At 46.0% G+C, this 15,709-nt stretch overlaps 1 non-coding gene and 2 pseudogenes across 1 annotated transcript; all 3 read left to right on the top strand.

Annotated features, from left to right (window-relative positions):
* The first annotated feature begins 714 nt into the window (after positions 1–714).
* On the top strand, positions 715–887 carry LOC146994555 (U2 spliceosomal RNA; annotated as a pseudogene).
* Positions 888–12,156: 11,269 nt separating this feature from the next.
* LOC146994556 (U2 spliceosomal RNA) lies at positions 12,157–12,339 on the top strand. The gene has a single exon (XR_015044319.1). It is a non-coding gene; the product is annotated as a U2 spliceosomal RNA (small nuclear RNA).
* Positions 12,340–14,247: 1,908 nt separating this feature from the next.
* Positions 14,248–14,380, top strand: LOC146994557 (U2 spliceosomal RNA; annotated as a pseudogene).
* Positions 14,381–15,709: the final 1,329 nt, after the last annotated feature.

Consider the following 15,709-nt stretch of genomic DNA (forward strand, 5'->3'; position numbering starts at 1 on the left):
ATGTTTTATATTCACCTGAAGTGAAGAATGAGATTTTTCGGAGGAGGAACCTACTCCAGAGAAATGAACACTTTCATGAATATTTCATTGTCCTGTTTTCCCATCTGAAAAAAAATTGAGAAAATACGAGAATATTATGTTGCATGGTGCATAAGCTTATAAAAGCTGGAGGAAAACACCGGAATTCAGTTGTTTACTTACTGCTGTTATTGACTGTAGCGATTTCGCGTTGAGATCGGATTAACTTTTTCTACTTTGAATTTTGTTCCGGCCAACGTTTCCGTAAAACGTCCAATATAACTACTGTAAGTTATTGCGATATTGTAGAAATATCTCTGAGGATATTTCAGCATTGTGGTTCATTTGCTGTAGTAAGAATAAAATTTGCAATTGAATCTTGAATGAAATGAACTTTTGACGTCCTTGGCTTTTTAAAACTAGCCCCGCCCAAGGAGGAGGGGACTGACGCCTCCAGAATGGGAACATTAGAAAGGACCGCAAAATGATCCACTTGACTAAACAGAAATTGGTCATCCTTGTACACCTCTTTTTTTGTAACACAGGAGGAGGATGAAATAACGACATATCATAAAAAGCCCCCAAGCAGCACTCGCTAACCTGAGTCTTCTGCACCCCCTTCTCCCCTGCACGAATGCTCAGGACTTTTGAAATATGAAAAATTGAAAGTGAATTCATCACGCCAGAGAATTCTGCATCGCTTCTTGGCCTTTTGGCTAAGATCAAAGTGTAGTATCTGTTCTTATCAGCTTAATCTGACGATTTATTTTGTTTGTTTGTTTTTATTTTTCAGATGTCCAGAAAATGCTGATGGAATAGATTACTCGTCTGGTGGACGGAGCTGAAAGCGGAGTCAAGGTGGATCCTATGTAAGTTTTGCTTTCTTTCTATCTCTCCTCTCTCCCATTGACGCTTGATGGTTCGAACACGTTCTTTACTTGCGTTCAATGGGGCCCCTTCACCTGTGAGCGTGCAGGTTGACTGTGAGCGAGCAGGTTCTTTCCCGTCTCCACCACTGAATATACTGCTTGCGGTAGATTTCGGTGCTGGGCGGGGCCTAACTTTCTCTTCTCCTTTCTTACTGCTTCGGCTGTTTTACAGTCGTTTCTAGTGAGGAATGGTTTCTCTTCTATCTCCCTCAGGGGGCTCACTTTTGTGAGTACGGGTGTGGCAATCCCGAGGTACCCTAGCCCTTCAGGGGATCATCTTCTTGGTGAGACGGGTGTCACGATCCTGGAGCCCCAGTGATCTATCCTCTTTTCCGACTCCTCTCCTCTTGGCTGGATCTTTTTCCCTTCCCTTCTCCCTTGTGGTTTCTCTCTACAGAGTTTGGGGCTCGTCACGAGAGGCTAGAACAGACCTTGTTTCTAGTTTTCAAGTGGCGAGAAAACTGCCCACGTGTTTGCCGTGCGTGGAGACCCGTGTCGCTGGAAAGGAGGGTCCTGGTAGTTGAGGGGCGAGGTACTGTCCCCAACACACTGCTTTGGCCTCTGCTTCAGCTAAACGGGAGGCACCTTAGTCGTCCTCACGGGTGTCAATCGGCTGGTCACTAGTCCTTGTGTCAGTGGCTTGGGGTCAAGCTCTCGGGAGTACCTGCTTTCGGGAAAGCCGACTGTGGGGCTTCAGTTTGCGTATAGGTCCGGCTAGCCCTAACACAGGAATCTGTGTTCCCTTGTTGGGCTCCGTGGTGGGCGGGGCCGTCGGACCCGAATCTTTTCTATTTTCAATATGGCAAATACACATATTTTTTTATTAAAAAACTTTGAAGTCACTCCAGTCTCTCAACCTAGTTCTGAAACATCTACTACTAAACCAATCATTCAACCTAGTTCTGAAACATCTCCTACTAAACCAGTCACTCAACCTAGTTCTGAAACATCTACTAATAAACCAATCATTCAACCTAGTTCTGAAACGTCTCCTACTAAACCAGTCACTCAACCTGTCGCTCAACCTAGTTCTGAAAATTCTGCAAAAAAATTACGGACAGATGCAAATAAAAAAAATCATAACAATAGTCCCCGTTTCCTAGTAATCTCTAGTCCTTCTGGCGAAATGCATAAGATGTCTCCTTTCGTAATAAACAAATACATCCAGTCTTGTATTGGTGAGCCGAGAAACATAAAGCGTCTCCGCTCCGGAGACTTGCTTATTGATACACACTCAGCCACCCAGTCTGCTTCTTTACTTCAGATTACTCAACTTGGGCAAGCGAATGTCACTGTAACACCCCATAAGTCACTGAACTATTGTCGTGGTGTAATCTCAGAATTCGACCTTCTGTATGTTTCTGAAGAAGAGATCGCTTCTGAGTTATCCGAACAAAATGTCTGCGGTGTAAGGCGGATCAAGATGCGTAAAGAAGGTAAGTTGATAGACACGAAACACGTGATCCTTACCTTCAACACGCCTGATCTGCCTAAGAATATTAAGGCCGGATATCTAAATATTCCTGTAAGACCTTATATTCCAAACCCTATGCGATGTTTCCAATGCCAGCGTTTCGGCCATTCTAAGACGTCTTGTCGTGGCAGCCTCACATGCGCCCGATGCTCACAGATTGGCCACGATTCTGATAATTGTACCGCTGCGCCTTTATGTATAAATTGCAAGGGTGACCACCCAGCATTTTCTCGCTTGTGCCCAAAATGGAAATCGGAAAAAGAAATCCAGACTGCAAAAGTTACTAGGAACATCTCTTACGCCGAAGCCAGAAGACTAGTCCAGAGCACACAGCTTCGACCAAATTCATCATACGCCAGTGCTGTTAAATCATATCGTACAGTCGCCACCCAAACATCAATAGGCACACAGACCCTACCAAATAAAACCCAACCGTCTACATCCAACAAGAAAAAAGAAAATGCAACTCATATAGTACAAAAGAAAGAAACAATTATTCAAAGTAAGCCGAAAACTGCCACACAAAAAATATCAAATAAAAATAGAAGTCGCAGCAATAGCTCTCTTGATGACATGATTTCTGAATCTGCGGATTCAGACTTTATGGAAGTGGAAGAGGGTCTGGAATTTCCCAGGCATCTACTTCCACGAAAAACAAAAGAACAGCACAGGAAAAACAAAAACCATTCATAATGGCCACCCTCGTGTCATGGAACTGTCGCGGTTTCCACCCAAATTTGCTTGACATCAAATGTATAATAAATGTGTACCATCCTGTGTGCTTCGCAATACAGGAAACAAATCTGAAACCAGAACACCATGCAAAACTTCGGAGGTTTTCTTTCGTCAGGAAGGATAACCTTGCAGGTGAGCGTGCCAGTGGAGGAGTAGGTCTCCTCTCCTCACTGGATTATCCCTCAAATGTACTTCCTTTGACGACATCCCTCCAAGTTGTCGCTACTCAAATAAATTTTGATATTGTTGTTTCATTTGTTTCTTTGTATTTGCCTCCAAATGAGCACATTTATCAGCAAGATTTAAATAATCTAATAGAGCAGCTGCCTGAGCATTATATTATAATAGGAGATTTTAACGGCCATAGTCCACTCTGGGGTAGCAAAGATACAAATTGCCGAGGAAGACAAATTGAGCAGATGATCGAAGATCACAGCCTTTGTCTCCTAAATAATGGGCAAGATACATACTTCCATGAGCCTTCAAGGACATTCCACGCTCTCGATCTTGCCATCTGTTCACCATCTCTGTTGCCATTTTGCACTTTTAGTGTCGGAAATGACCTGTACAACAGCGATCATTATCCTATTTTTGTGTCTCTTGCACGAAGAGGAGCAAACCCCATGTCGAGATCCCCTCGATTCATACTGGACAGGGCAGACTGGGAACTCTTCTCTTCCATTGCAGAGCTCACAGATGAAATGGTAGAAGATGCGCATATCGATGACGCTGTTGAAGCTGTTACTAATACTATTATTCAGGCAGCTATGCTCTCCATTCCTAGAACATCAGGAAAACTACTAAAATATTCAAAACCATGGTGGAATCGCGACTGTCATGAAGCACTGAAAAAACAGAAAAAAGCATGGGGTATTTTTCGTAGATATCCTACTCTGCGAAACCTCATAGCTTTTAAAAGATCCAAAGCAAATGCACGGAAAGTAAGAAGGCAGAGCCAGAGGGATTCCTGGATTTCATATGTGTCCTCAATAACATCCTCTACGCCTAGTAAGCGGGTTTGGGAAAGAGTTCGAAAAGCATGCGGAATGTATAAAGACCACTCACTTTCCTTTCTGGAAAAAGATGGCCGAGTGATTAGCTCCATAGAAGAAATTGCAAATACAATTGGTGAGACATTTGCTGCCGTTTCTTCCAGCCGAAATTACTCACCTGCATTTCTTTCTATCAAGCAACGCTCTGAGAAAAATCCCATCGCTTTCAACTCTTCCAACTTTGAGCCATACAATAGAGACTTTACTATGGTTGAATTAAAGAGAGCTTTGTTGCAGACACATAGGTCTTGTCCGGGTCTGGATGGCGTGTATTATGAAATGCTAAAGCATCTGTCCTATAAGTCACTGAGTGCTCTTCTCACACTTTACAATAGAGTGTGGAAGGAGCGTACATTTCCCAGTGCATGGAGGAGAGCTGTTGTCATTCCTATTGCGAAGCCAGGGAAAGACCCGAGGAATCCCTCGAACTATCGGCCAATTGCCCTTACCAGTTGTGTTTGCAAACTGTTTGAAAAGATGGTAAACAGCCGCCTAGTCTACTTCTTGGAAAAGAATAATATTATATCGCCTTATCAGAGCGGTTTTCGACAGGGGGAACGACCGTAGACAATATGCTTCTATTAGAGACATCTATTCGGAAAGCCTTTGTCAGAAGAAGTCACCTTGTCTCAATATTCTTCGACATTGAGAAAGCTTATGATAAGGCATGGAGATACGGTATACTCCGGGATCTTCACGAGAGTGGCTTGCGCGGCAACCTACCAATTTTCATACAGAATTTCTTGAACGCTAGAACTTTTCAAGTAAGGATTGGCTCTGTTTTTTCGGATGTTTTTCAACAGGAAGAGGGTGTGCCTCAAGGCTGTGTGCTTAGTGTAACGCTGTTCAGTTTAAAAATAAATTCTGTATTAAAAGAACTTCCTCACACCATCTTAGGATCACTATATGTAGATGATTTACAGATTAGCTGTCGAGGAGCAGACATGAGATACATAGAGAGGCAATTGCAGATGGCTCTGAATAAGATCCAAGAATGGTCAGACAAACAGGGATTTACTTTTTCGAAACAGAAAACTGTGTGCGTGCACTTTTGTAGGAAGCGAGGTCTCCATCCTGAACCTGAGTTATATCTAAATGGTACAATTATTCCAGTTGCGCCCGAAGTAAAATTTTTAGGAGTAACGTTCGACCAGAAATTGACTTTCCTTTCTCATGTTTTAAACCTGAGAAAGAAGTGTCTCAAAACACTAAATATGTTAAAAGTGTTGGCGAACACCTCCTGGGGTGCAGAGCGTTGCTCCATGCTTCGCATTTACAGAGCGCTTATCCGCTCTAGACTGGACTATGGCTCAGTTGTTTATGGATCCGCTCGGTCATCTGTTTTGTTAAAACTGGATCCTGTTCACCATCAAGGTTTGAGGATATGTTCAGGAGCCTTCAGGACTTCTCCTGTCCAGAGCCTGTATGTTGACTGTAATGAACCATCACTTTATCTGAGGCGTGAACAATTGTCCCTTTTGCAATATTTTAATATACTATCCCAACCTGAACATCCCAATAAGCTGTGCTTACTTGATGATGTGAGTAACGCGTTATTTGAAACACGTCCATCTTGTGTTCCTACATTTCTTTTAAGAGTTCGCCCTGTCATTGAGGAACTTTCCCTCTCTGATATGCACCCCCAAGCAGTACAGAATTTTGAAATCCCACCTTGGGAAAATGCACGGATTCATCTTCTTGATGTTTTTAAGTATCATGTGAAGGCAAGCACTAACGAGATTATATACAGACAACTCTTCGCTGAGCACAGGAACAAATATAGCAGTTATCTTCCAGTTTATACAGATGGGTCCAAGTCAAAAGATCATGTGGGGATGGCATATGTAATTAAAGACCACATGGAGGGCAGACGCTTGCACAATGCTTTCTCTGTCTTAACATCCGAATTAACTGCGATATATTATAGTCTTTTATACATCTCAAGGCTCTGCTACAAAAAGTTTATAATTTATACAGATTCGTATAGTGCTCTTAAGTCAATAGAAGCTTTTCCTAATACTCAAAATCCAGTAATAGTGGATATTCTCAAAATACATATAAACTTAATGAATCGTGGGTATGATATCCTGTACTGCTGGGTTCCCGGGCATGTGGGAATAAAAGGGAATGACCTGGCAGATATCACAGCAAAATGTGCTGTTGAACTGTCCAGTCGTCTCATCCCTTTTGCAGACATTTGTTGTGTTGTGAAACAAAAGATCCGAAAAAAATGGCAACAACTTTGGGATGTTCAGCTTCAAAATAAATTAAGACATGTAAAACCTAGAATTGAGCACTGGGAATTAACCAAAAATCGTAAGGAGGAAGTTCTTTTGACTCGCCTCAGAATTGGTCACACTAGAGTGACACATAACTACCTTTTAAAAGCTGAAAATGAGCCTGTTTGTTTTAACTGTAATGTTTGTTTATCTGTTCGTCATATTTTAATTGAGTGTCCATGTTTTAATAGTCTTCGCCAGAAATATTTTAATAGCTGTGACTTACCTCTCGACCGTTTAATCGGAAGAGAGGTCAATTCTAATTTATTTTATTATTTAAAAGATATTGGCTTTTATTACCAAATGTAATTTGTTTTGAAGACTGTCTCTTGAATTTTAATATGTGCTTTTAACCTGTGTTTATATGACTTCATCCTCTGGATTTGGTACATTTATCTACTTGTTTTTATTTATTGAATTTTAATGTCATCAATTGTAATCATCTTATCTTTTGTTTGGCGCGTCATAATCATCTCTGGTTTTGCGCCATAATCACTCACTCACTCACTCACTTCTCTTCTATCTCATCTCTTCTCATTTTTCACTTCAGAAATACTCCGTTTACGGTGTCTTTCCTGTTTTGATAAGCTCTGAAGTTTCCTTTCCGCTGCCTCACTCTTCCGGGTGGGCGTGGCTTCTACTTTTCTCTCTTTCTAGTTTTCTTTCCTTTCCTTTTCCTCTTTCCCTTGTTGTCCTTCCTCTCTGTTTGCTCTTTCTCTCCTTGTTCTTTTCCTCTTTCTTATCTTCCTCTTTCTTTCTTTTTTTTCTTTTCCTCGTTCTTATCTTCCTATTTCTTTTTTTTTTTTAGGTCCACCAAAGCTCCAATTGAAGCTCCTCCCACTGCCTCACTTTGATCTTGCCACCGAGTTTTTTCGTGCATCTTGCTGCCTTCCGTTTTGGTTTTCTTTGCTGTTCTTACAGATGTCTCTCCAGCCTGCTGCTGACGCGTCCTCGACGCCTCGCCTGCCAGTGATGCCTCGCCCTCCTAGGATTCCCTCGCCGACTACGCCTTGTCTTCCACGGATGCCGCCGGCTCATTCTGGGCCCCATGCTGACGAATGTCAACCTCTGGATCTGCTCGTTGAGAGTCAAGGGTTCCTGCCTTCACCTCCATGTCTTCTCGCTTCAGTCGCCACGCCCACCCCGGCGTCTTCACTGCCATCTGCTCGCCGGCTCCATGTGGCCGCTTCTCCGGTTCCCTCTGGCCCTCCCTTGCTCAGAGGTGCTCCACTCTGCCAGATGCTTACAGTTCTTGGTGCAAGGACCTCTTCTACCTCTCGCATTTCCGGTGATGTCATCCGCTCCAGCCCTGGATCCTCTCCGCCTTCTGCCAGACTGTCTTCTGTGACTGCCGCTCCCGATCCTGTAGTGCCGCCTCCGGATGTCACTGCCGTCTCTGCTTCTGAATCTCCAGTGTGTCACCACACTCGTTCTCGTGCTGCTGCTGGACATTCATTCTTACCTCCGCCTTCCCTGATGCCTTCTTCCGTACATCCTGCTCAGGCTGCTTCCTCTCCTGTGTCGCCTTCTGCCGCCGGTGCTCGGGAGCCCGCTGTTACATCTGATGGCTTTGCTGCTTTTCCTGAAGCCGCTGTTCCTGATGCGCCCTGCTCTCCTTCCGGTTCTCCTCAGCCGTGCCCTGCTGAAGCTCCTCTTGTCACCTCCAGTACTACTGGCTCTTCCTTCGCTGCTGCTCCCTCTTCGGCTGTTCTTCACGCTCCTGTCCCTGCGACGACGACTCCCACCCCTGGAGGCCCTCGATGCTCTTCATGTGGTAAGGTGTGTCTCAGCAAAAGACATCTTCGCTTCCATCGTTACCTCCGACATCGTCGTTCATCTCTCTCTGCGTCTCCCGGTGCCGATGCTTTCGTCACTCCTGGTCCTTCGCCTTCCGGTTCTCCGACTCTTCCTGCATCGCCTTACAGTCCCAGTGCTCCTTCCGGCCCTCCTCCTGGCCCGCTGGGCCCCTCTTCGACTTGTCGGGTTGACAACACTCTTCACTTGGTTTTTCCTGTAAGTGACGTGTTCATGTGCACCGAGGCCAACTGCAGCCTCCTCTTCCGTTCCGGCTCCTGGTCTCGCATGAAGAAATCCCTTACCAGGCACATCCTGCAAGAACACCTCATACAGATCTCCTCGTGCATGAAGTGGTGTGGTCTCTGCAGCTCTGTTCTCGCCAACAGGGTTTTTCCCACTCCTGCTTTCGCACCACTCCTCCTGTTTCCTCTTTCGGCGCCTCCTTCCGTTGGAAATGCTCCGTGTGCCCTTTCTCCTGCCCTTCCAGGAAAGGTCTTTTCAATCACTCGGCTTTCCACCAACGTGCTTCACGGAACGCTGCTGCCAACAACATTCCTCTTCCATTGCCTGTTGCTCAGAGACGAAGACGACGTTGACCTGCGCCGCCAGACTCCTCGCCCACTGCTGCTGCTACAGTTCGCTCCCACGTTCCTGCTCCTGCTGTCGCTCCTTCGCCTCCTTCACCGACACACGCTGTGAATCCTACCGAGTCTCCGCTGGTCTCCACGCCTACTGCTTCACCTCTTCCGGATGTTCCTGCTTCCCCTTCAAGGTCCACTGCTTCTCCGTTGGATTCTTCCTCCTCTTCTCAGCCCTTCCTTCCGCTGTCGCCGTTGGACGTTCCGAGCAGTGCTGTTACCGATCCTCCGGTCCTTCCTGATGATGCTTCTGCGCTTGATGCCTCCACTCTGCCCTCTGACGAGTTGTTCCGCCTTCCTTCTGTTGACGATGTCTCCTCCGATCCTCCTCTTCTCCTGCACAGGGACTGTCTTCAGTGCTTTGCTTCCGGACCCACCGACGACTCTTCTTGGTGCTCCTTTGAGTCCTGTCTTCACCTGGTCATCCAGTCTGCCGCCGAGTATGCCAAGCTCCCTCCTCCGGGTCCTCCGCCTGCTGGTCCTCCACGTCCTGTTAACATCCTAAATCCGCGTGTCATCCAAGGTTTGTACCGAAGGAACCGCCGAAGGGCCATGCGTCTCCTCACTTCTGAATGCTCTCCTTCGTGTCCCATTCCTGCCGAAGACATCGCCGCGGAGTTCTCTGAAAGGCTCGCCTCGAGAGATGCAGACGTCTCCATCTTCACTTCCTGCCTCCCGGATCGTCCTCCCCTTGACCTGTCACAGTTTTCTCCCGCTGAGATCCAGGCCAAACTCAGGTCATGCGAAAATTCTGCTCCGGGTCCTGATCGTCTCTCCTACTCCCACTGGCGGGAGCTCGATCCTGAGTGCAGAATTCTTTGTGACATCTTTAACATCTGTCTGCGCTTCAAGCGGATTCCCTCGTCGTGGAAGTCTTCGAGGTCTTTCCTGATTTTCAAGCGAGGTGATCCTTCCATCCTTCACAACTGGCGACCGATCGCTCTCAGTTCTTCCATAGCACGTCTCTTCTCTGGCTGCCTCGCCAAACGTCTGACTGCATGGCTCTGCGACAATGATGTGCTCTGTTCCTCCCAATAGGGGTTCATGCCGCATGATGGTATCCTCGAACATCACTTCATCGTTCAGCAGCAACTTCAGCTCGCTCGCCGCCGGAAGTCTACATTGTGCCTCGCGTCCCTGGATATCGCCAATGCGTTTGGCTCCATTCCACATGTCGCCCTCTTCACTGCTATTCGCACGTCCGGAGTTGGTGAGGACTTTCTCTCCTTGGTTCAAGATCTCTACCGGGAGTCTTCTATCTGCTTTCTCTCCTCGGACGGTGTCTCTGGTCCCGTAAACATCTGTGCTGGCGTTCGTCAAGGTTGCCCTTTGAGCGGCCTGCTGTTCAATCTTGCCATCGATCCCGTGCTCCGGTCCATCGTTTCTCCTCCTGCTTCTCCACGCATCCTCGCCTTTGCCGATGATGTCCTGCTGTTGGCTCCTTCTCCTGATATTCTCCAACATGACTTGGACTCCATTTCTGACTCCTTCTCTCGTCTTGGTCTGCACTTGAATCCCAGCAAGTGTCACTCGCTTCACTTCTCCGCCGCTCGTCCTGCTGGATCCCGTTCCACTCTGTTTTGCATCAAAGGCTCCCCTCTCAAGGCTCTCGACGATGGCGAATCTTTCCGCTTCCTTCGGAAGCCCATCGGGTTTCACCTTCCTCCCTGCCGGGCTCAGTTGCGTGACATCCTTCTCCTCGCTGAAAAAATCATGGAGTCGAAGCTTGCTCCGTGGCAGCGTCTGGACGCCCTCAAGTGCTTCTTCTTTCCTTCTCTCCATTTCCATATGAGGACTGGACTGCTTAGCAAAGGAGACTGGAAAAAGATCGATGACTTCCTGCGGCCTGCCATCAAGAAGACACTCAACCTTCCTCCCGAGGCGTCCAATAATTACATCTATGGCTTGTCTGGTAAGGGTGCCCTCGGAATCCCTCTTTCCGCAGAAGATTCTGACATCGCTGCAGTGGATGGCGCCTTGAAGCTCCTTTGTTCCAAGGACTCCTACGTTCGTGGTCTTGGCTGGGAGGACCTTTGTACCTACGTCCATGCTCGCATTGGCGAGACGCCGTCTCATTCTCTTGTAGGTCTCTTCCTCTCGGCCTCCGATGATGCTCCCTTTGCTTCCTCCACGAACCCCATCTCCTCGATGTGGTCGGCCGCAAGGTCGGCTTCTAGACGTCTCAAGGTCTCCTGGTCCTTCGACGCGGACGGTTCACCCTCCATCACGTGTGGCTCCTTCACCATCTTTCCCAGCAAGAGGCATACCATTTTTCGTTCCTTCCGCACCCTGAAAAGGAGTGAGCGTCTTGATGACCTTATTCTCCTCCCCAACCAGGGTAAGGTGATGGAATGTGTTGCCGCCTCTCGCGCGAGCTCCCACTTCCTGAGCAATGGGTTGTTTACCAGGTTCGCTGAGTGGAGATTCGTGCATCGTGCTCGCCTCAACTTGGTTCCTCTCAACGCCGCCAAGCCTTGGGACCGCTCTCGTCGAGGATGCCGCCGCTGCTCGTCTACGGAAGAAACGCTTCCTCATGTGCTGAATCACTGCATGCGTTATTCTGCTGCATATCAGTCTCGACATAATGCAGTGGTGGACCGTGTGCACAAAGCTGCTGGCAATCGCTGGAACCTTCTCTCCGCCAATGAGGTTTTCCCGGGCACCAATCTTCGACCGGATCTCGTCCTCTGCAAAGACCGCTCCGCGATTGTAATTGACGTTACCATCTCCTTCGAGAACAGGCTGTCTGCTTTTTCTTCGGCACGAGAAGATAAAATCAAGAAGTACCGCCCGGTAGTCGACCTGCTGAAGCGAGATTTCGCTGATGTTCGTTCCTACGCGTTCATTGTTGGCTCTCTCGGCGCATGGGATAAAGAGAACGACAAACTGCTCCGAAGACTGTGCAGCAATAAATATGCCAACCTACTGAGGAAACTTGTTGTAAGCGAAACTATCCGCTACTCAAGAAATATCTACGTTGAACATCTCACTGGGATTCGCCAGATGTAATAGATTCCATCCCCGCCTCTGTGGTCTTGACTTTAAAAGGACTTATCACCTACCGCTGGACTCTTGCCCTACCTCTTGCTATGTTGAGATGAATATTCCCGGTTTTATGTATATAGTTCTGTAAATATTTTTTGCATCCAATATTTTCCCTCAAGTAATGAAACTTAAATCGCACTGCGTGCGTTATTGGTATCTCATGCCATGGTTATACCAATATAATGTAAAATGGCAATAAGCATTAGCAATAAAAACCTTCTGTTCTTATCAGCTTAATATCTGATACGACGTCGACATGACGTCAAGATATTAAACTAATTTTTGCAGATAGGCTTGTGGTTAGGAATTTATTCCGCCCTCGCCACGGGTTGGCCTGCTATGGCACTACTTGCAGGATACGGCCCTCAATATATCCAAAAAGCAGAAACTTCACTCACCCACTGCATCCTCAGGAAAACGTCCTTTTAAAATGGCCCCTTCAAATTTCAGAAAACCGAAGGTCTGACAACATCATACCTTTGTACGAGTGTGCGGCGACCTGCCTTTTTTTAACTTGCTATTGCTCGGGCCCCTCGTTCTTTTCCTCGGAATGGGAACATTCTGGAGCCTCGGGTTTAACCCTCGTTCTTTTCAGTATCAAGTTCTGGTTTCTGTAAATACGAAGTTTTATTCGCATTTACAGAAATCCCGTAAAATCCACATTTTTTTCCCGTACTGTTAACAACTTACTCATTCTGTCTGACTGATTGAAGGAAGATCGGCCTCGAAATATCACTCAAATTTCATTTGCAGTAACATTTTTGTCTCATTTCATGTAAGTTTGAGAGAATTCCTATTCACATTTGCCAGATCTTTCCCACTACAGCGCGCGTATACACATTGCTTCCTTCAACACACGAGCCTATTTATTGTAAATAACTCTCAAAACGGTGTAAAATGTTTGTAGGCACACTGCAGCAACAAAGATTTTTCTGTCTGTTTCCTAATGCTTTGTTTTGATTCTCTGTATGATTTCTAAACGCCAGCTAATTGGAATGGTCTACAATTATTTTTAAGGATTGTTGTATTTATGCTTTTATTCATTCATTCATTTATTTTGTTGGCACATTAATATTAACAAACGGGAAAATGCCAATAGATGGCTGCACTATGCAGGAAGCAGTTTATTCTGAGTTTTGAGATGGCTTGCCCGCCACTAGTGTGGAAGTGTAGAATACAAAGTAATCATTAATTGTAAATTAAAAAGTACTGTTTTATTGTACATATTACAAATGAATTTGTAAAGTGTTTTTTGTAATTTTTCTGTTTGTTTCATTGATTTAAGTTCCTAATATTTCACTCTGTGTTTTCAAGTGCAACGTTTGAACTGAAGAGAGAGAGAGAGTATCTCTGAGTTGGAAACCATGTGCTGGACTGTGCATGTCGAGTTTGTGTCAATCAAACTCTGGCATTATGTAATGCAGTTTTGGCTGATAAATTTTACTGTCTCAATATTTGTTTAATCACAAAAAATAATTTCTTCCCAAGCATGGGCATTCGATAACTCCAGGAATATTTATTTATTTATTTTTGGTTTTGCTATTTTTATTGCCTTTGTAATTACATATGTTTTATATTCACCTGCAGTGAAGAATGAGATTTTTCGGAGGAGGAACCTACTCCAGAGAAATGAACACTTTCATGAATATTTCATTGTCCTGTTTTCCCATCTGAAAAAAAATTGAGAAAATACGAGAATATTATGTTGCATGGTGCATAAGCTTATAAAAGCTGGAGGAAAACACCGGAATTCAGTTGTTTACTTACTGCTGTTATTGACTGTAGCGATTTCGCGTTGAGATCGGATTAACTTTTTCTACTTTGAATTTTGTTCCGGCCAACGTTTCCGTAAAACGTCCAATATACCTACTGTAAGTTATTGCGATATTGTAGAAATATCTCTGAGGATATTTCAGCATTGTGGTTCATTTGCTGTAGTAAGAATAAAATTTGCAATTGAATCTTGAATGAAATGAACTTTTGACGTCCTTGGCTTTTTAAAACTAGCCCCGCCCAAGGAGGAGGGGACTGACGCCTCCAGAATGGGAACATTAGAAAGGACCGCAAAATGATCCACTTGACTAGACAGAAATTGGTCATCCTTGTACACCTCTTTTTTTGTAACACAGGAGGAGGATGAAATAACGACATATCATAAAAAGCCCCCAAGCAGCACTCGCTAACCTGAGTCTTCTGCACCCCCTTCTCCCCTGCACGAATGCTCAGGACTTTTAAAATATGAAAAATTGAAAGTGAATTCATCACGCCACAGAATTCTGCATCGCTTCTCGGCCTTTTGGCTAAGATCAAAGTGTAGTATCTGTTCTTATCAGCTTAATCTGACGATTTATTTTGTTTGTTTGTTTTTATTTTTCAGATGTCCAGAAAATGCTGATGGAATAGATTACTCGTCTGGTGGACGGAGCTGAAAGCGGAGTCAAGGTGGATCCTATGTAAGTTTTGCTTTCTTTCTATCTCTCCTCTCTCCCATTGACGCTTGATGGTTCGAACACGTTCTTTACTTGCGTTCAATGGGGCCCCTTCACCTGTGAGCGTGCAGGTTGCCTGTGAGCGAGCAGGTTCTTTCCCGTCTCCACCACTGAATATACTGCTTGCGGTAGATTTCGGTGCTGGGCGGGGCCTAACTTTCTCTTCTCCTTTCTTACTGCTTCGGCTGTTTTACAGTCGTTTCTAGTGAGAAATGGTTTCTCTTCTATCTCATCTCTTCTCGCTTTTCACTTCAGAAATACTCCGTTTACGGTGTCTTTCCTGTTTTGATAAGCTCTGAAGTTTCCTTTCCGCTGCCTCACTCTTCCGGGTGGGCGTGGCTTCTACTTTTCTCTCTTTCTAATTTTCTTTCCTTTCCTTTTCCTCTTTCCCTTGTTGTCCTTCCTCTCTGTTTGCTCTTTCTCTCCTTGTTCTTTTCCTCGTTCTTATCTTCCTCTTTCTTTCTTTCTTTCTTTCTTTTTTTTTCTTTTCCTCGTTCTTATCTTCCTCTTTCTTTTTTTTTTAGGTCCACCAAAGCTCCAATTGAAGCTCCTCCCACTGCCTCACTTTGATCTTGCCACCGAGTTTTTTCGTGCATCTTGCTGCCTTCCGTTTTGGTTTTCTTTGCTGTTCTTACAGATGTCTCTCCAGCCTGCTGCTGACGCGTCCTCGACGCCTCGCCTGCCAGTGATGCCTCGCCCTCCTAGGATTCCCTCGCCGACTACGCCTGGTCTTCCACGGATGCCGCCGGCTCATTCTGGGCCCCATGCTGACGAATGTCAACCTCTGGATCTGCTCGTTGAGAGTCAAGGGTTCCTGCCTTCACCTCCATGTCTTCTCGCTTCAGTCGCCACGCCCACCCCGGCGTCTTCACTGCCATCTGCTCGCCGGCTCCATGTGGCCGCTTCTCCGGTTCCCTCTGGCCCTCCCTTGCTCAGAGGTGCTCCACTCTGCCAGATGCTTACAGTTCTTGGTGCAAGGACCTCTTCTACCTCTCGCATTTCCGGTGATGTCATCCGCTCCAGCCCTGGATCCTCTCCGCCTTCTGCCAGACTGTCTTCTGTGACTGCCGCTCCCGATCCTGTAGTGCCGCCTCCGGATGTCACTGCCGTCTCTGCTTCTGAATCTCCAGTGTGTCACCACACTCGTTCTCGTGCTGCTGCTGGACATTCATTCTTACCTCCGCCTTCCCTGATGCCTTCTTCCGTACATCCTGCTCAGGCTGCTTCCTCTCCTGTGTCGCCTTCTGCCGCCG

The sequence above is a fragment of the Stegodyphus dumicola genome, chromosome 11 (assembly GCF_044657685.1).
Source record: "Stegodyphus dumicola isolate Sdum_Otavi_A_Nest chromosome 11, ASM4465768v1".
NCBI classification, from domain to species: domain Eukaryota; kingdom Metazoa; phylum Arthropoda; class Arachnida; order Araneae; family Eresidae; genus Stegodyphus; species Stegodyphus dumicola.